Source organism: Heterodontus francisci, chromosome 14 (genome assembly GCF_036365525.1).
Source record: "Heterodontus francisci isolate sHetFra1 chromosome 14, sHetFra1.hap1, whole genome shotgun sequence".
Lineage (NCBI taxonomy): Eukaryota > Metazoa > Chordata > Chondrichthyes > Heterodontiformes > Heterodontidae > Heterodontus > Heterodontus francisci.
Window position 1 is genome coordinate 92602204 of NC_090384.1, and position 18860 is coordinate 92621063.

Here is an 18860-nt window from a genome sequence, read left to right on the forward strand (position 1 = left end):
AAGTGCTTACAGCCAATGAAGTGCTTTTGAAGTGTAGTTACTGTTGTAACGTAGGAAATGTGACAGCCAATTTGCGTAAAGCAAGCTCCCACAAATAGCGATGTGATAAAAGCCAGACAATCTGTTTTAGTGATGTTGATTGAAGGATAAATATTGGCCAGCACACAGGGGAGAACTCCTCTGCTCTTCTTCAGGAAGAGTGCTATGGGATCTTTTATGTCCACCTGAGAAGGCAGACAGGGCCTCGGTTTAACATCTTATCCAAAAGAACTCTTCTATATGACCCATCCAAGCAAACTCAGCTCTGAGGAGAAGATCTTCTCGTCAAGGGTCCAACACTAGTTACTTGTAGATTGCCTAAAATCTATCTGTTCAATGCTTATATTTTGGATCCAGTGTAAAGTCTATACATAGAAATTTATCATTATTCCTGCCATTATTCCTACAATACAATACATTTAATTGAAACATCATTAGGAGTCCACTTTCTTAGCATCATAGGCTCTCATTAGCTTGGTTGGAATGTTTGAAGGAATTATTTGAACTGACATAATTTTTAGGGTCAGCATTAGTTTTGCTGACAGGAAATGGGACACAAGCAAAAACACAAACTGTTCATTACAATGAGGACCACCGTGATTGCAGAATGCGATTACTCCAACAATAATGGACTGCTTTAGACTCAAAAGAGTAAAGGGCACTGTGCATCAGTGCACAATATTTTCAGGATCTGTTTCACTAATATATGATGACCATGAAAACAGAAATGCAACCTCTCAGATAGTTGACTACGTAGGTGCACCATAGAATCATACAATGGTGAGAACACTGAAGGAGGCCATTCGGCCCATTGTGTCCATGTCGGCTCTCTGCAAGAGCAACTCCACTAGTCCCACTCCCCCAGCCTTTCCCCATAACCCTGAAAATGTTTTCGCTTCAGGTGCTTACCTATTTTCTTTTTGAAAGCCCCAGTTGTATCTGCCTCCTCCATAATCTCAGGCAATACATTCCAGATCATGATCTCTCACCGCGTAAAAAAGATTTTCCTCATGTTGCTGTTGGTTCTTTTTCCAATCATCTTAAATTAGTGTCCTCTGGTTCTGGACCCTACTGCCAATGGGAACAATTTGTCTCTATCTACTCTGTCTATACCCCTCATGATTTTGGACACCTCTATCAAATTTCCTCTCAACCTTCTCTTCTCTAAGGAAAACAACACCAGCTTTGCCAATCTATCCACGTCACTGAAGTTCCTCAATACTCCAGTTGAGGCCAACCCAGAGTTTTATAAAGGTTCATCATAACTTCCTTGTTTTTGTACTCTATGCCTCTATTTATGAAGTCCAGTATCCTATGTGCATTTTTAACTGCTTTCTCAACCTGCCCTGCCATCTTCAACAATTTGGGTACATATAACCCCAGGTCTCTCTGTTCCGTCATCCTTTTTAGCATTGTGCCTTTTATTTTATATTGCATCTCCTAGCTCTTCCAACCAAAATGTACCAATTCACATATCTTTGCACTAAATTTCATCTGACTTGTGTTCGCGCATTCCACTACTATGTCCTTTTGATGTCTATCATCATCTCATCATCCTCCTCACAGTTTACAATGCTTCCAAGTTTTGTATCATCTGCAAATTTTGGAATTGTGCCCCGTACACCCAAATCTAGGTCATTAACATATATCAAGAAAAGCAGTGGTACTAGTACCGCCCCCTGGGGAACCCCACTGTATACCTTCCTCCAGTCCAAAAAAATAACCATTCACCACTACTCTCTGTTTCCTGTCGCTTAGCCAACTTCATATCCATGCTGTCACTGTCCCTTTTATTTCATGGGCTTCAACTTTGCTGGCAATTCATTTGTGTGACACTTTGTCAAACGCCTTTTGGAAGTTCATATCATCAACCACATTACCCTCATCAACTATCACTGTTACCTCATCAAAAATGTTTTTAAAACGTTTGTGTTGAGTTAAGTGAGCTAAACCTGGGCTGCAGTTGGGGTGTTTCTTTCCTCATTCTCAAGATGTGGACATTGCTGGCAAGGTCTGCATTTCTTTCCCATTCCTAGTTGCCTTGAGGTGATGGTGGACCTTCTTCTTGACCTGTGTGTTCTTTGTAGGGGTTTTATACAACTAAATAACCTGCTAGGCCACTTCAAAGGGCAGTTAAGAGTCAACCATGTTAGTGTGGGACTGGAGTCAGATATAGGTCATACCAGGTAAGGACGCAGCAACTTTCCTTCCCTAAAGGACATTAGTGAGCCATTTGGGTTTTGAAAGCAATACAACAGCTTCATGGTGACATTTACTGATACCAGATATTAAATTACAGATTTAAAAAAGAACGGAGATTAAATTCTCAAACTACTATGGTGGGATTTGAGCTCAAATTCTCTGGACTACTGAAGAAAAAGAGGAAGAACTTGTATTTATATAGTGTCTTCATGACCCCAAGACGTCTTTAAAATGCTTTACAGTTAACGATGTACTTTTGAAGCGTTGTTATAGGGTCATTGAATGATACATCACAGAAGGAGAACGTTCAATCACAATCACAATCAATGTGTTGGTTCTTTGAAAGATTCCCACTCCCCTGTTCTTTCCCCATAGACTACAAATTTTTCCCCTTCAAGTATTTGTCCAATTCCCTTTTGAAAGTTATTGGACCTCCTTCCACTACAACAACATAAAATTGCATTTATATAGCATCTTTAATGTAGTAAACTGTCTCAAGGCGCTTCACAGGAGCATTATCAAACAACATTTGACACCAAGCCACATAAGGCGATATTAGGGCAGATGACCAAAAATGTGGTCAACGAGATAGCTTTTAAGGAATGTCTTAAAGGAGGAAACCTTTCAGGCTCTGCAGTCCAGATCATAACAACTTTCTGTGCAAAAGCATTTCTCTTCACCTCACCTCTGGTTCTTTTGCCAATCACCCAAAATCTTTGTCCTCTGCCACTGGAAACAATTTCTCCTTATTTACTGTATCAAAACTCTTAATGATTTTGAACACTTCTATCAAATCTCCTCTCTAAGAAGAACAACCCCAGTTTCTCCAGTATCTCCACATAACTGAAGTCTTTTATCCATTCTAGTAAACCTTCTCCCCACTCTTTCAAAGGTCTTGACATCTTTCCTAAAGTATGGTGGCCGTAATTGGCTACAATACTCCAGATGGGCCTAACCAATACTTTATAAAGGTTGAGCACAACTTTCTTGCTTTTGTACTCCGTGCCTTTATTTAAAAAGTCAAGGCTGTTGTATGCATTTTTAACAGCCTTCTCAACTTGCTCTGCCACTTTCAAAGACTTGTGTACATTCACCCCCAGGTCTCTCTGTTCCTGCACTCTCTTTAAAATGTATTATCTGCTTCCACCTCTCTTTTAGCCAGTGCATTCCAGATCATAACAACTCGTTGTGTAAAAGATTCTTCTCATCTCACCTCAGGTTCTTTTGCCAGTGACCTTAAAACTGCATGTTCTGATTACCAATCTTTCTGCCAGTGGAAATGGTTTCTCTGTATTTACTCTATCAGAACACTTCATGAACTTCAGTACCTTTATAAGGTAGGAAAATGTAGCAGCCAATTTACACAAAGCAAGACCCCACAAACAGCAACAACAATAAAAAATTGCATTTATATAAAGCCTGTAATGTAGTAAAATATCCAAAGCACTTAACAGGAGCATTATCAAACAAAATTTTGATACTGAGCCACATAAGGAGATATTAGGGCAGATGACAAAAAGCTTGGCCAAAGAGGTTGGTCTTAAGGAGTGTCTTACAGAAAGAGAGGAGAAAGGCAGAGAGGTTTAGGGAAGGAGTTCCAGAGCTTAGGGCCCTGGCAGCTGAAGACATGGCCACCAATGGTGGAGTGATTAAAATCGGGGATGGTCAAGAGGGCAGAGTTGGAGGAGCACAGATATCTTGGAGGGTTGTTGAGCTGAAGGAGATTACAGAGATAGGGAGGGGTGAGGCTATGGAAGGATTGAAAATGAGGATGAGAATTTTAAAATTGAGATGTTGCTTAACTGGAAGCCAGTGTAGGTCAGGGAGCACAGGGGTGATGGGTGATCAGGACTTGGTGCAAGATAGGACATGGACCACAAGTTTATGGAGAGTGGAACATGAGAGGCTGGCCAGGAGTGCATTGGAATAGTCAAGTCTAGAGGTAACAAAGGCATGGATGGGGGCTTCAGCAGCAGATGAGCTGAGGCAGGGCGGTGTCAGGCAATGTTATGGAGATGGAAGTAAATATTCTTGGTGATGGAGCAGAAACACATTTGGAAGATCATCTTGGGATCAAATATGGTAACAAGGTTGCAAACAATTTGGCTCAGTCTCAGACAGTTGCAGTCAGTGAGTAGGGAACGGATTTTGTGGCAGGGACTGAAGGCAATGGATTTGGTCTTTGGTTGGAGTAAATCTGTGCTCATCCAGTACTGGATGGCAGACTTACAGTGTGACAGTTTACAGACAGTGGCGGGGTTGAGAGAGGTGCTGGTGAGGTAGTGCTGGGTGTCATAGCATACACATGGAAACATGCTGTGCTTTTGGATGGTGTCACCGCAGGGTCATACTTAAAATATTCATTTACTTGCAGACTGAGTGTACCCGGAAGCACAGTGTGGTTTCTGTGCTGGCAGATCTACTGTGGATATGATCCTCTCCATATGTTAGCTACAAGAGAAGTGTAGGGAACAGAGTATTCCCCTTTACCTTACTTTCGTAGATCTCACTAAGGCACTCGACACCGTCAGCAGAGCAGGGTTCTACAAGATCTTGGGAAAAATTGGCTGTCCACCGAAACTGCTCAGTCTCATCCACTCCTTCCATGACAACATGCACTGCACTGTACAGTTTGATGGCTACAATTCCGACAGTTTCCGAGTGAAGAATGGAATGAAACAGGGTTGTGTCCTAACCCCCACTCTGTTTGGCATTTTTTTCTCCATGCTCCTGATCTTCGCCTTCCCTGCAGATGTGAAGGGACACTAGGTCAGACGTCAAGCTCTACAATCTATCAAGGCTGAAAGCGAAGACAAATACACATCGCGTTCTGATCAGAGAACGACTCTACGCTGATGATGCTGTGCTAGCTGCTCACATGGAAACTCAGCCGCAAAGACTCATAGACTGTCTCTCCCATGCCTGTAACCTGTTCTCCTCGACTATAAGAAAACTGTGGTCATGGGATAAGATGTTGCATCTCCATCCCTGATCATACTAAATAACATCCCACTGGAAGTGGTTAGCCAATTCTGCTACCGTGGGTCCATGGTAACAGACAATCTGTCCCTTGATGCAGAGCTCAATACACGCATAGGGAAAGCAGCTACCACCTTTGGCCAACTCACAAAATGCACATGGCATAACACCAAGCTGACCCTTAGGACCAAACTGATGCTTTATAAAACCTGTGTTCTCAGCACCTTGCTGTATGGCTGTGAAACATGAGTGACTTACAGCTACAGGAAAAGAAGCTCAATAATTTCCATCTTCGTTATCTGTGATGCATTATGAGTATATCCTGGCAGGACCAAATCACAAATGTGGCAGTCCTCTCAAAGGCAGAGCTCCCATGTGTGTTGGTACTGATTAAGCAGAGGTGGCTTCGGTGGATCGGACATATCGCAGGACAGAAGATGTTTGCACACCCGAGGACCTTCTGTATGGTGAGGTAGCTGGGGCCAGATGACCAGTGGAGCGCCCAAAGCTCCGCTTCAAGGATGCTTGCAAGTGTGACACGAAGGCCCTAAATGTCGACTATGGCAGCTGGAAGTCACTGGACATTAGCTTGGCAACAGGCACCAACATCAAAAACAACAACTCACAGCGTCACTTGACAGCTTCACGTGCATCACTTGTGGCATAACCTGCCTCTCAAGGATTGGCCTTCACAGCCATCAGCAAAGGTGTTCCAAGAGAAGACACCTCACCTAAATGGATTGTTTGCTGCATGTCCATCACCTTTCTTGGATGGAAGGCTGCCAGCCCCTAACCCAACTGAGGGGCAGCATGTAGATCCTTGGGAGACCTCAGAGCTAAGGTTGCAGGAGCAGAAGAGAAGCCATTGTAGCTGATTCTCTGACTGATAAATGACCAGATAATCTGTTTATCTGATGGTGTGTGTGTGCGTGTGTGTGTGTTTGTCTGTACTATCTTTCACGGTCAGATATGGGGCTGGATTGTTCCAGCTCGACGAGTTCGGTGGTGAGCTTCAAAAGCAGTGTGAGATTTTCTCCGTGGAGCCACTGTGATATTTAGCACAGCGGCTCATTTACATGGCCAGGCAGTCTGCCCGCCCCCGATGATGTGGATGGGGCGGGCGCTCTGTCCCCGGTAATGGTGTCTGGTGCCAATGTACATTTTTAAAGGGCTTCCAGCCCTTCAGTTTAATTTACATTTTTAAAGTTAAAGGAGAGATAAAAATTAAAGTGCAAAATTGAATGAAAGTTTCAATCCCCTCTTCCACCCCTAATGGCTCGACAATTTATTAATTTCCCTCTCCCCCCAAAAGACCTAGTGATCCCGACCTTGCCCCCCAAAGTTCATAATCTTTTGCCTTCAACCCCTTCCCACCATCCCCTCCACCAATCGCAATGGTTTTCCCCACTTCACCCCCCCCCTCCTGTTTTGAACACTTACCCGCTCCGTCTTCCCATCCAGTGTTCCGCCTCCGAACGGAGATCTGAAGGCGTGGGAGTTCCAGCAACCGGCTGGTATATCGCAGTGGGACGGCTGGCTTGACGAGGTAAGTATTTATTCATTAATTGAAATAGATTAACATATTTTAATGACGTTCCCGTCGCTGAGCGGCGGGGGGGCTGCCATGAGGCCTTGCCGCCGCCAGTAATATGGGGTGGGGCCTTCCCGGTGTCGAGGCACATGGCGGGCCTCTCCTGGAGGTATTTTCCGGGCCCTCCTGCCATGTTGTTGCCCCCCTGATGTTGGGGGGCCAGTAAAATTCAGCCCATGGAGTGGGACTAATTGTATCGCTTTTTCAAAGAGCCAGACCTGCCACAGTAGGCCAACTAGCTTCCTTCTGTCATGGGCTTTATAAGTAGAGGCATAGAGTACTAAAGCAAGGAAGTTATGATGAACCTTTATAAACTACTAGCTCGGCCTCAACTGGAGTATTGTGTCCAATTCTGGGAACTGCACTTCAGAAAGGATGTGAGGGCATGAGAGATGGTGCAGAAAATATTTACCTGAATGGTTAAAGGAATGAGGGACTTCAGTTACATGGCTAGATTGGAGAAGCTAGTCTTAGAGAAGCAATGTTGAGAGGAAATCTGAAAGAGGTGTTCAAATCATGAAGGGTCTAGACAGAATAGGTAGAGAGAAACTGTTCCCATTGGCAGAAGGCTCTAGAACCAGAGGACACCAATTTAAGGTGATTGGCAGTAAAAAAGGTGACATGAGAAAAATCTTTTTTCTGCAGCGAACTGTTGGTTTTATAGCAGAGCACTTAGAGAACAGTGGTAGAATCGGACAGTGTCAGCATGGATTTACAAAAGGGAAATCATGCTTGACAAATCTACTAGAATTCTTCAAGGATGTAACTAGTAGAGTTGATGAGGGGGAGCCAGTGGATGTGGTTTATTTGGACTTTCAGAAATTTCGACAAAGTCCCACATAAGAGATTAACATGTAAAATTAAAGCGCATGGGATTAGGGGTAGTGTATTGCGATGGATAGAAAATTGGTTGGCAGACAAGAAACAAAGAGTAGGAATAAATGGGTCTTTTTCCGAATGGCAGGCAGTGACTAGTGGGGTACCGCATGGATCGGTGCTAGGACCCCAACTATTCACAATATATATTAATGATTTAGATGAGGGAACTAAATGTAATATCTCCAAATTTGCAGATGACACAAAACTGGGTGGGAGGGTAAGTTGTGAGGAGAATGCAGAGAGGCTTCAGGGTGATTTGGACAAGTTGAGTGAGTGGGCAAATGCATGGCAGATGCAGTATAATGTGGATAAATGTGAGGTTATCTGCTTTGGTAGAAAAAACAGGAAGGCAGATTATTATCTGAACGGCTATAAACTGAGAGAGAGGAATATGCAACGAGACCTGGGTGTTCTCATACACAAGTCGCTGAAGGTAAACATGCAGGTGCAACAAGCGGTAAAAAAGGCAAATGGTATGTTGGCCTTCATAGCGAAAAGATCCGAGTACAGGAGCAGGGATGTCTTGCTGCAATTATACAGGGCCTTGGTGAGGCCACACCTGGAATATTTGTGCAGTTTTGGTCTCCTTATCTGAGGAAGGATGTTCTTGCTATAGAGGGAGTGCAGCGAAGGTTTACCAGACTGATTCCTGGGATGGCGGGACTAACGTATGAGGAGAGATTGAGTCGGTTAGGATTATATTCGCTGGAGTTCAGAAGAGTGAGGGGGGATCGCATAGAACCCTATAAAATTCTAACAGAACTTGACAGGGTAGATGAAGGAAGGATGTTCCCGATGGTGGGGGGAGTCCAGAACTAGGGGTCATAGTCTAAGGATACGGGGTAAACCTTTAAGGACTGAGATAAGGAGAAATTACTTCACCCAGAGAGTGGTGAATTCACTACCACAGAAAGCAGTTGAGGCCAAAACATTGTATGCTTTTAAGAAGGAGTTAGATATAGCTCTTGGGGCGAAAGGGATCAAAGGATATGGGGGGGGGGTGGCAAACAGGAACAGGTTACTGAGTTGGATGATCAGCCATGATCATAATGAATGGCGGAGCAGGCTCGAAGGACCGAATGGCCTACTCCTGCTCCTATTTTCTATGTTTGTATGGTATCTGTAATGCACTGCCTGAAAGGGTGGTGGAGGCAGATTCAATTGTGGCTTTCAAGAGGGAATTAGATAAGTACTTGAAGGGAACATTTTTGCAGGGCTATGGGGAAAGTGGAGGGAGTGGGACTAGCTGAATTGTTCCTGCAGAGAGCCGCATGGACCCAATGGGGTGAATGGCCTCTTCTGTGCTGTAACCATTCTGATTCTATAATGTTCGACGATGCTATGAAGTAGTCATCTGACTCTCATTGTCTAGGCTTACAAATACAAAATTTGAGAACAGTACAGGAGTGCCGGCAGTGGTCTTGGAATTGTACCTCGGCACGAGGCAATGCTGTGACAAGAAAATGAAGAAAACTTCAAAAACCAGACTTACAAATGCATTACTGCTTCTGAAGTGATAATGCTTCTGTACTAGAGGAGCAAACCCACGGCTGTTCGTGAGCTGGACATTGATCCTTCAATAACATAAAGTGTCTCTTAATTTTTAAGCAGTGAGAATGTGAATGTCGGTATAAAACTTCATGGTGGATTGGTTCCACATGAAGAGAATGGGCCACAGACGTTGCTAAAGGTTTTGCTTTTCCATTTTCTTATTCTGCTGACACCTGTGTAAGTGATCATTTGAAAGGTCACATGTCAATGGTTTCCTATGTCTACTGATGTTTATGGGTCTGTTAGACTGTGGCATGTGACCCAAGTTTCACTATGTTACTGAGAACTGAATCCCATTGTTAGTTCCCACATAGATAATATGAGCTCATGTCAGTTTTTTGGTATGTTACTTTCCAGAACATTCCTCATTTGGTGGTGTTAAGAGTTTTGTCCCCTTTCAATACAATTCTCAACAGATGTGAGTCTCAACTCAGTTCCCAGTGGACATAAATCCACTGCACAAAATGGTCTCCGCATATGGCAATACTTATTATTGGTAATAATTAAAAAGCAGATGATGGAAATTGAACTTTTCAACAGCTTGCATGGCAATCTGTGAGAAAATAATACAATTGTTAGAGTGAATTTATACCTCCAACTTGCTCATATTACACTGTTTCATTTAGTTGCTTATTTGAATGAAAGCCTGAAAATGAGCTGAATGGTGTCGAATGATATCAAAATCAAATTATTCCAAAGTGCAGTGGATACAGAAAAATCAGATGGAGGGGAGTGCATTTCCTTAATGGAGTCAGCCTGAGTTTCTGCCCATTTACATTTAGGGTAAGGATATTGGGCCAGCTCCATAAGAGGCATGAGTTCCTCTTCCCCTAATGTTTCTATTCACTGCATCCAAGGTGTTCCAAGAACCTCAGGCACAGGAACAGGAAGATCTGCCCCATTAACCTTTAAAACTAATAATGGAAATTAAGTGACAGAAGTAGGCCATTCAGCCATCAAGTCTGCTCAAGCAATTCCTTTACCGATCTACACTGCAGGAGAAAAACATACTGCAGAAAGCTATGACACTTCTGTTGCTCACGGATGGGAGTTTCTGTCTCGCAATGATTCGCAAAATCTTGTATTTACCTTAACTTCACAGGCAGTGCAACATTGCAATCATTTTAGTTCAGTGGAGTGTCCTGTATCGAGAGCATTTAGAATCCTGTGACAATTTCTGAGGCACTCCTAACTGAATTCTGTAGAAAAAAAGGCTTGCATTTAGTTAGTGTTATTCACAACCACCAGATGCCCCAACGCGCTTTGCAGCCAATGAAATACTTTTGAAGTGTTTTAGCATGAAACCATGGGTTCTGCACCAAATTTGTCTAGACTTGAGACTTTGCAATCTAATAATTGTTTTTCAAATACTTTATCTTAAGTTCCAAACTAGTGATTTCTGTCCATTGTAAACTATTTTTAAAGGAGTTTATTGTACTATGTTTCTGTGTTCCCAAGTGCTGCTCAGATTTTTGCAGTTGCTTGACACCTAAGCTATCTCACAACTTTCTGGCTACCTAGGTGAGACAGTCAAGTGTTAAGTGGCAGTTCAGTGTTAAATTGTAGTTAACCAATATCTGGTATACCAGATTCCACAAGGTGCCAGGTGACAACCAATGTCCTAATCCATACTGATTCATAGCTCATTAATCCCCATGCATTCTACACTTTCCACATTTACTTGCTAAACTGGATTGAAGAGTTTCTGCAAAGTTATCTGATTAAGAAGATGAGATCAATGGAGTGTCGAACTCCGCAGGCATTTAATATTTTGTACGTTTTATCTCCAGGTCAAGACACTGCATACCAATGGTGATTCAAAGACTAGCATCATTTGAACTCTTTATATTGGGATTGGTATATCAGATATTGGATCAATACGACAGCAACAACCTGCATTTATATACTACCTTTAACACAGAAAGACACATCCAAGGTACTTCACAGAGGTATAATCAGATAACAAGATGAAAACTGAGCTAAAGAAAGAGATATTAAGTGGGGTGACCAAAAGCTTGGTCAGTGAGATGGGTTTTAAGGAGGGTTTTACGGAAGATGGCAATGAGGAGGGACTTCGAGGATGAAATCTAGGACTTGGGTCCCAGGTGGCTGAAGGCACAGCTGACAGTAATGGGCCAAACTGGCCAGAAGTGAACAAAGCGCCAGGGTAACAAAGAGTTTCTTCGGGGACAGGGGGTGGTGAGGAATAGGAGTGGTTAGAGGGCTTGAGGAGGTTACTAAAATAGAGCGATAGTTCACAAAGGAATTTAACATAGAGATGAGAATTATAAATTAGAGGCAATGTAAGCACCAAAGACAGGAGTAATCGAAATGAGAACTAGACAGCATAGTATTAGATGAGCTGAAGTTTACAGTGTGTGAAATGTAGGAGGCTAGCCAATACATTCACGATGGGGAAGGAAAACAAGGAAACATGGTCAAGGGAGAAATTCTGCAATGGTGCTAATTTTCACAGGAATTTCCACGGCCACAGAATTGCCTCACTCCAAGCCTGTAGCTTTAAGCAATAATGATAAATCCTTCAATCGCAGCATAATGCCTTAAATGTAACCAATGTTGTTTTGCATACAAAATAATAGTGATCATACTTCAAAAGGAATTAAAAACTTACATTTATATTGCACCTTTCTCTTTAGGAAGTAACAATGTGCATTATAGTCAATGAAGTACTTTTGAAGTGTAGTCATTGTTGTAATATAGAAAACAATGCACAGCAAGCTCCCAAAAACAGCAATGTGATAAAGACCAGATAATCTGTTTTTAGTGCTGTTGATGTAGAGGTTAATATTGGCCACTTTCCTGGATGGGTGCAGCTCCAACAACATTCAAGAAGCTCGACACTATCCAGGACAAAACAACCCGCTTGAATGGCACACCCTCCACCTCCAACGCACAGTGGCAGCAGTGTGTACCATCAATAAGATGGACTGCAGCAACACACCAAGGCTCCTTAGACAACACCTTCCAAACCCGCGATCTCTACCACCTAGAAGGACAAGAGCAGCAGATGCATGGGAACACCACCACCTGCGAGTGCCCCTCCAAGTCACACACCATCCTGACTTGGAACTGTATCACTGTTCTTTCACTGTTGCTGGGTCAAAATCCTGGAACTCTCTTCTTTACAGCACTGTGGGTGTACCTACCCCACATGGACTGCAGTGGTTCAAGAAGGCAGCTCACCACCACCTTCTCATGGGCAATTAGGGATGGGCAATAAATACTGGCCTAGCCACGACGCCCACATCCTTTGAACGAATAAAAAAAGGACATTGGGGTAATTCCATTGCTCTTCTTTGAAATACTGCTGTGGGATCCTTTACATCCACCTGATGGAGCCTTGATTTAATGTTTCATTTGAAAGAAGGCACTCCAACAGTGCAGCATTTCCTCAGTACTGCCCTGGAGCATCAGCCTAGACTTTAGTGCTTCTATCCCTGGAGTGGGTCTTGAACCTACAACTTTCTAACACAGAGGTGAGAGGGCTACCAAGTGAATCACAACTTAAGTAGCTGTGAAGTGCTTTGGTACATCCTGATGATGTGAAAGATGCTATATAATTTTGAGCTCTTTCTTTAATAAAGCTATGAAATCAAACTGAGGAGTTCCATTTATTTGTGTTATTAGTTTATTTATTTTGATTACAATCTTCTTTGAAAAGATTGAAGTAGAGTTTTTGAAGTCAAGTAGCTTGCTGTCAAAAATCCTTTCAATTCGGGAATGGTCCCATCAGATTGGAAGTTGGCAAATATTACACCACTTTTCAAGAAAGGAGGGAGAGAGAAAACAGGGAAGTACAGGCCAGTTAGCCCAACATCAGTCATTGGAAAACTCCTGGAATCTATTATTAAGGAAGTCTTAACAATGCACTTAGAAAAGCTCAGTATGATTCGAACAAGTCAACATGGTTATACTGAAGGGTAATCCTGTTTGACAAATTTATTAGTGTTTTTTGAGGATGCAACTAGTAGGGTAGATAAAGGGGAACCAGTAGATGTAGTTTACCTAGATTTCCAAAATACATTCAATAAGATGCCACACAAAAGGTTAATTGGCAAAATAAGAGCTCATGGAGTTGGGGGTAATATATTAGCAGTGTTAGCTGATTGGTTAACGGACAGGAAGCAATGGGTGGGCATAAACGGGCAATTTCAAGTTGGCAGGCAGTAAATATTAGAATGCTGCAAGGATCTGTGTGGAGGCCTCAGCAATTTACAATCTATATTAATGACTTAGATGAAGAGACAGAGAGTAATATATCGAAGTTTGCTGATGATACAAAGGCAGGTGGAAAGGTAAGCTGTAGGAAGGAACAGAGAGGCTACAAAGAAATATAGATAGGTTAAGTGAGTGGGCAACAAGATGGCAGATGGAGTATAATGTAGGGAAGTGTGAAGTTATGCACTTTGGTCATAAGAATGGAAAAGCAGAATATTTTTTAAAAGTGTGAAACTTGTAAGTGTCGATGTTCAAAGGGACTTGAGTGTGCTTGTACAAGGAACACGGAAAGTTAACGTGCAGGTACAACAAGCAATTAGGAAGTCAAATAGCATGTTAGTTTTTATTGCAAGGGGATTGGAGTACAGGAATAAAAAAGTATTACTATAATTGTACAGGGTTTTGGTGAGACCACATCCGGAATACTGTGTACAGTTTTGGTCTCCACATTTAAGAAAGGATATATTTGCACTGGAAGCAGTACAGCGAAGGTTCACTAGATTGGTCCCTGGGTTGAGGGGGATTATCCTGTGATGAGAGATTAAGTAAATTGGGCCTATATTCTCTGCAGTTTAGAAGAATGCGAGGTGATCTCATTGAAACATATAAGATTCTGAAGAGGCTGGATAGGGTAGACACAGAGAGATTAATTCCGCTGGTCCGGGAATCTAAAACACAGGGACACAGTCTCAGGATAAGGGGCCAATTATTTAGGACTGAAATGAGGAGAAATGACTACACTCAAAGGGTTGTGAATCTTTGGAATTCTGTACCCCAGAGGGTTGTGGATGCTCCATTGTTGAATACATATAAGGCTGAGATAGACAGAGTTTTGGTCTCTCAGCAAATCAAGGGGTATGGCGAGCTGGTGGGAAAATGGAGTTGAGTCCTAAGATCAGTCATGATCGTTTTGAATGGTGGAGTAGACTCATTGGGCCATATGGTCTACTACTGCTCCGATTTCTTGTGTTATTGTGTCCTCTTTATTCTGAGGATCTTGGATTAAGTATGGCTAAAACTGTTGGAAAGAAAGTCTTCTGTTCCTGATTTCAGGCGTTCTAATTGAAATGAGATCACAGTGAGCCTCATCACAGGTCTTAGTGGACAAAGTGCAGAGCACAATCTTCTTCTTCTTCTTTCTTTGGCCTCCTTGTCTTGAGAGACAATTGGTAAGAGTCAAGAGGTGGTCAGTGGTTTGCGAAGCAGTGCCTGGAGTGGCTATAAAGGCCAATTCTAGAGTGACAGACTCTTCCACAGGTGCTGCAGATAAAATTGGTTGCCGGGGCTGTTACACAGTTGGCTCTCCCCTTGCGCTTCTGTCTTTTTTCCTGCCAACTGCTAAGTCTCTTCGACGCTCCACACTTTAGCCCCGCCTTTATGGCTGCCTGCCAGCTCTGGCGATCGCTGGCAACTGACTCCCACGACTTGTGATCAATGTCACAGGACTTTATGTCACATTTGCAGACGTCTTTAAAGCGGAGAAATGGACGGCCGATGGGTCTGATACCAGTGACGAGCTCGGTGTACAGTCTGTCCTTGGGATCCTGCCATCTTCCATGCGGCTCACATGGCCAAGCCATCTCAAGCGCCTCTGGCTCAGTCGGGTGTACAATACTGGCTGTAAAAAAGCATAAGTTGGCAATTGGCTGCAGTTCTACTCCAGGATCAATTCTATGATTAGTGGCTGCGGAGTGCAATGTTCAATGACAGACCAGAGTTATACTGATTATTACATATTGCTGGAGGTCATGTTGAGCTCAGTGATAAACACACTCTGTGCAAGTATACGCAGGCACATGCATGGGGTTCCATTCCCTTGATGGCTGCATTTTAAGGTTAGGATGGCATCCTTTGCATAATTCTTCAGCAAGTCAAACAGACTACTTGCAGTCCTTCGAAATGTAGCTTTGCACTGGGTTTCAGCTCAGTGCCTTTAATGTAGTAGGAAGTCAAATCAGGACCTGAATCCTGAGTTATATAGTCAATTTCAATTTGATGGGCTCCTGATTCCAATTTGTATCAATGTAAAAGTGGCATTAGAACTGTGCCCTAAAATAATGACGTCACGCAGGAGGCAATAGTGTAGAATATTGTGGAAGATGAAAAATGTCACACTGGAGCAATTAGGCATGCTGTTCTGAAAATTAACCAACTTTGACTTGAGCACATAATCTGGACTGACAGTCCAGTGCACTACTGAGGGAGTCCTGCACTGTGGGAGGAGCCGCATTTTGGATGAGCCATTTAAACCATCAGGTGGATATCAAAGATCCCATGGCAGTATTTCGAAGAAGAGCAGGGGAGTTATCCCCGGTGTCCTGGCCAATATTTATCCCTTAGCCAACATCACGAAAAAAAATGATCTGGTGTTTATCTCATTGCCATTTGTGGGATCTTGCTGTGGGCAAATTGGCTGCTATGTTTCCGACAGTACAACTTTAAAAATTCTTTGGGATGTCCTGAAGTTGTAAAAGGTGCGACATAAATGCAAATTCTTTCTTTAAACTTCTCAATGGTGGTACTGGTTGAAAAAAATTGGAAAAAAGTTTGATTCCCTTACTCTGAGGTACCTGATCCTGGTAAACACAAATATTCATCACAAAACTGGTTAAAATTCCAGGGTATTTTACAGTCTGTTTAGTTTACAGGAATCTATACCTGAATTTAACTGAGTTTACATTTTAACATTAATTTGAAATAACTTTTTCAGGATGATTGCATTCTAATGATATGATTACAATCTCCAAAGTAAAAACAAGAAATGCTGGAAATACTCAGCAGGCCTGGCAGCATCTGTGGAGAGAGAAGCAGAGTTAATGTTTCAGGTCAGTGACCCTTCTTCAGAACGTTCTGAGTATTTCCAGCATTTCTTGTTTTTATTTCAGATTTCCAGCATCTGCAGTATTTTGCTTTTATTACAATCTCCAAAGCCTCATTTGGTAAATACACTGTCACTCCAATGCCGTACAAATCCCAGGCTGGATCCCTGATTTGTACAAAGCTGGCTTAAATCAACCAGGATGACAGTTGGGATACTAAAATTGCCATTACTACCTCCAAATGAAAGAGCTGAACAATCACCCAAGGCTCTCATTGCCAATTGATATGGGATGACATTTGTTGTTCTTAATAATAACCCACATAACAAAATAGATATATACTGGTGAAGATGCAAAAAAAAATTACAAGTAAGATACCAGAACTGAAAGGTTCTAACTATCAGGAAAGATTGAGCAGGCTGGGGCTTTTTTCTCTCGAAATGAGACGGCTGAGGGGTGACCGAATACAGAGCTTTAAAATGACGAAGGGACATGATAGGGTAGATGTAGAGAAGATATTTCCACTTGTGGGGGAGTCCAAAACTAGGGACTGTAAATGTAAGATAAATCCAATAGGAAATTCAGGAGAAACTTCCTTACTCAGAGAGTGGTGAGAATGTGGAACTCGCTACCACATCGAGTAGTTGAAGCAAATAGTATAGGTACAGTTAAGGGGAAGGTAGATAAGCACACGAGGGAGAAAGGAATAGAAGGATATGCTGATAAGGTAAGGTGAAGTAGAGCGTGAGGAGGCTCATGTGGAGCATAAACACCAGCATGGACCAGTTGGACCAAATGGCCTCTTTCTGTGCTGTAAATCTTATGTAATATGTCATGCCCTTTATGACGGAACAGCCTCCTGGCACTCGCCGTCAAGCCTCCCATTTGAATAATGGCCACTTGGGCTAGATGCCAAAGGGTTGCTGGTTTCTGTGGTGCCACACAACAGCGAGACTCTGTCTCTGGGAGAGGAGGGGGAGGGGAATACAAAACTGCAAAAGCAAAAAAAAAGTTTCCCACAGACTTTACACCTTTTGCAAGAAACAAGAACAACAGTAGCAATTACAGTTTTGTCATTTTTTTGTGGCATAAGTAGATATTGTTTGATTTTCAAAACTGAAGGATCAGCCTGCTTTCCAATATAAAATCATCCACTTGCTATCAGATACTTATCATCACACCAGACTGCACCCAGAACAGATTCTGAGCAGCAAATATCACCGTGACAACTTTTTTTATTATTATGCCCAAACCTCACAAGTTTTGAAGTCTTTCTGTGCAGTCAGGCCTGCATTATGTGACAGGGTATACAGTATTAGTTATGCAAGGAATGCCTTTGATCAGGAGTTTATGAGAAGCCATGAAACTAATCCATTCTAACAGACTGTTAAACATGGCTTCGACTAACAGTGTACTGTCTGAGAGCTGGCTACATAAACAGTGAGAATTAAAACGTAAAGTTGGAATTATCAATTTGTACTAAATTTATTTGGGGTATGTAAAATGATTACAGGGAGAGAAAAATCACCATACAGGGCCCAGAGTAGCACTTTGTTCTGATTCAACCCCTCCCACACTGAAATACTAAAGGATTACAATTTCCCACTGTCTCAGATAACACTCTTAATTAGAAAATGGTCTTTGTGCTCTTCCACCTTTTTAGAATTTAGCATTCTTGGAGATATTAAGATACAGGAAGCATGCTTGAGCTCTACTACTTATTGGAACGGAGTCTTGATAAATCCAAGCATAGAATTCCAATACCATTCACTCCTGTTACATAAAGGACTAATCTGAGCATTATCTCAATCCAAGTATTAAATGTATTGGCAGAATGGTTATGTGCTGGTCATAATTCAGCTGTGCCAAGAAATCAAAAGCTGGAATACAATGCTTAGGAAGTTATGTCTGTGTTTTGATTTCTATAGTACAAGCACAACAAGGAAAGTGGAGTTGAATCCTAAGATCAGCCTTGATCGTTTTGAATGGTGGAGCAGGCTCGATGGGCCATATGGTCTACTCCTGTTCCTAATTCTTGTGTTGTGTCCTTGTGTGAACAGACTTAGGATAACTAAAGAGAAAAATAATTCCTTGCACGGGTTCAGATGAAAGATCACATCGGAACTGTTAACCTATCTGCCTCCCTCTTTCAGATGCTGACTGGTGTGTTGTGCATTTCATGCATTTTCTGATTTTATTCCGGATAACTACATATGCGTTTGACTAAGGGGCACGCACCTCCTTAATTTATGGTGGGTTCCATTAATCATGGCTTGCATCTAAATCCTGCTTTGTTGAAACAGCTGTCTATTCATGTTTTAGGAAATAAAACAGCTATGAAGCCTCATGGTAAGCAAAGTAACAACATTTGGTTGTTCTGTGTATCACTAAAACAGATTTTGCAGTCTTTTATTTTGCTCTTAGTGGAGTTTGCTGCATGCAAATTGTGTGCCCTGTTTCCCTAGATTACAACAGTAACTACACTTCAAAAGTATGCCATTAGCTCACAGCGACTAAAACAATACGGAAGGCAGCAGTTACGGGTTATGTCACTCCAGAAT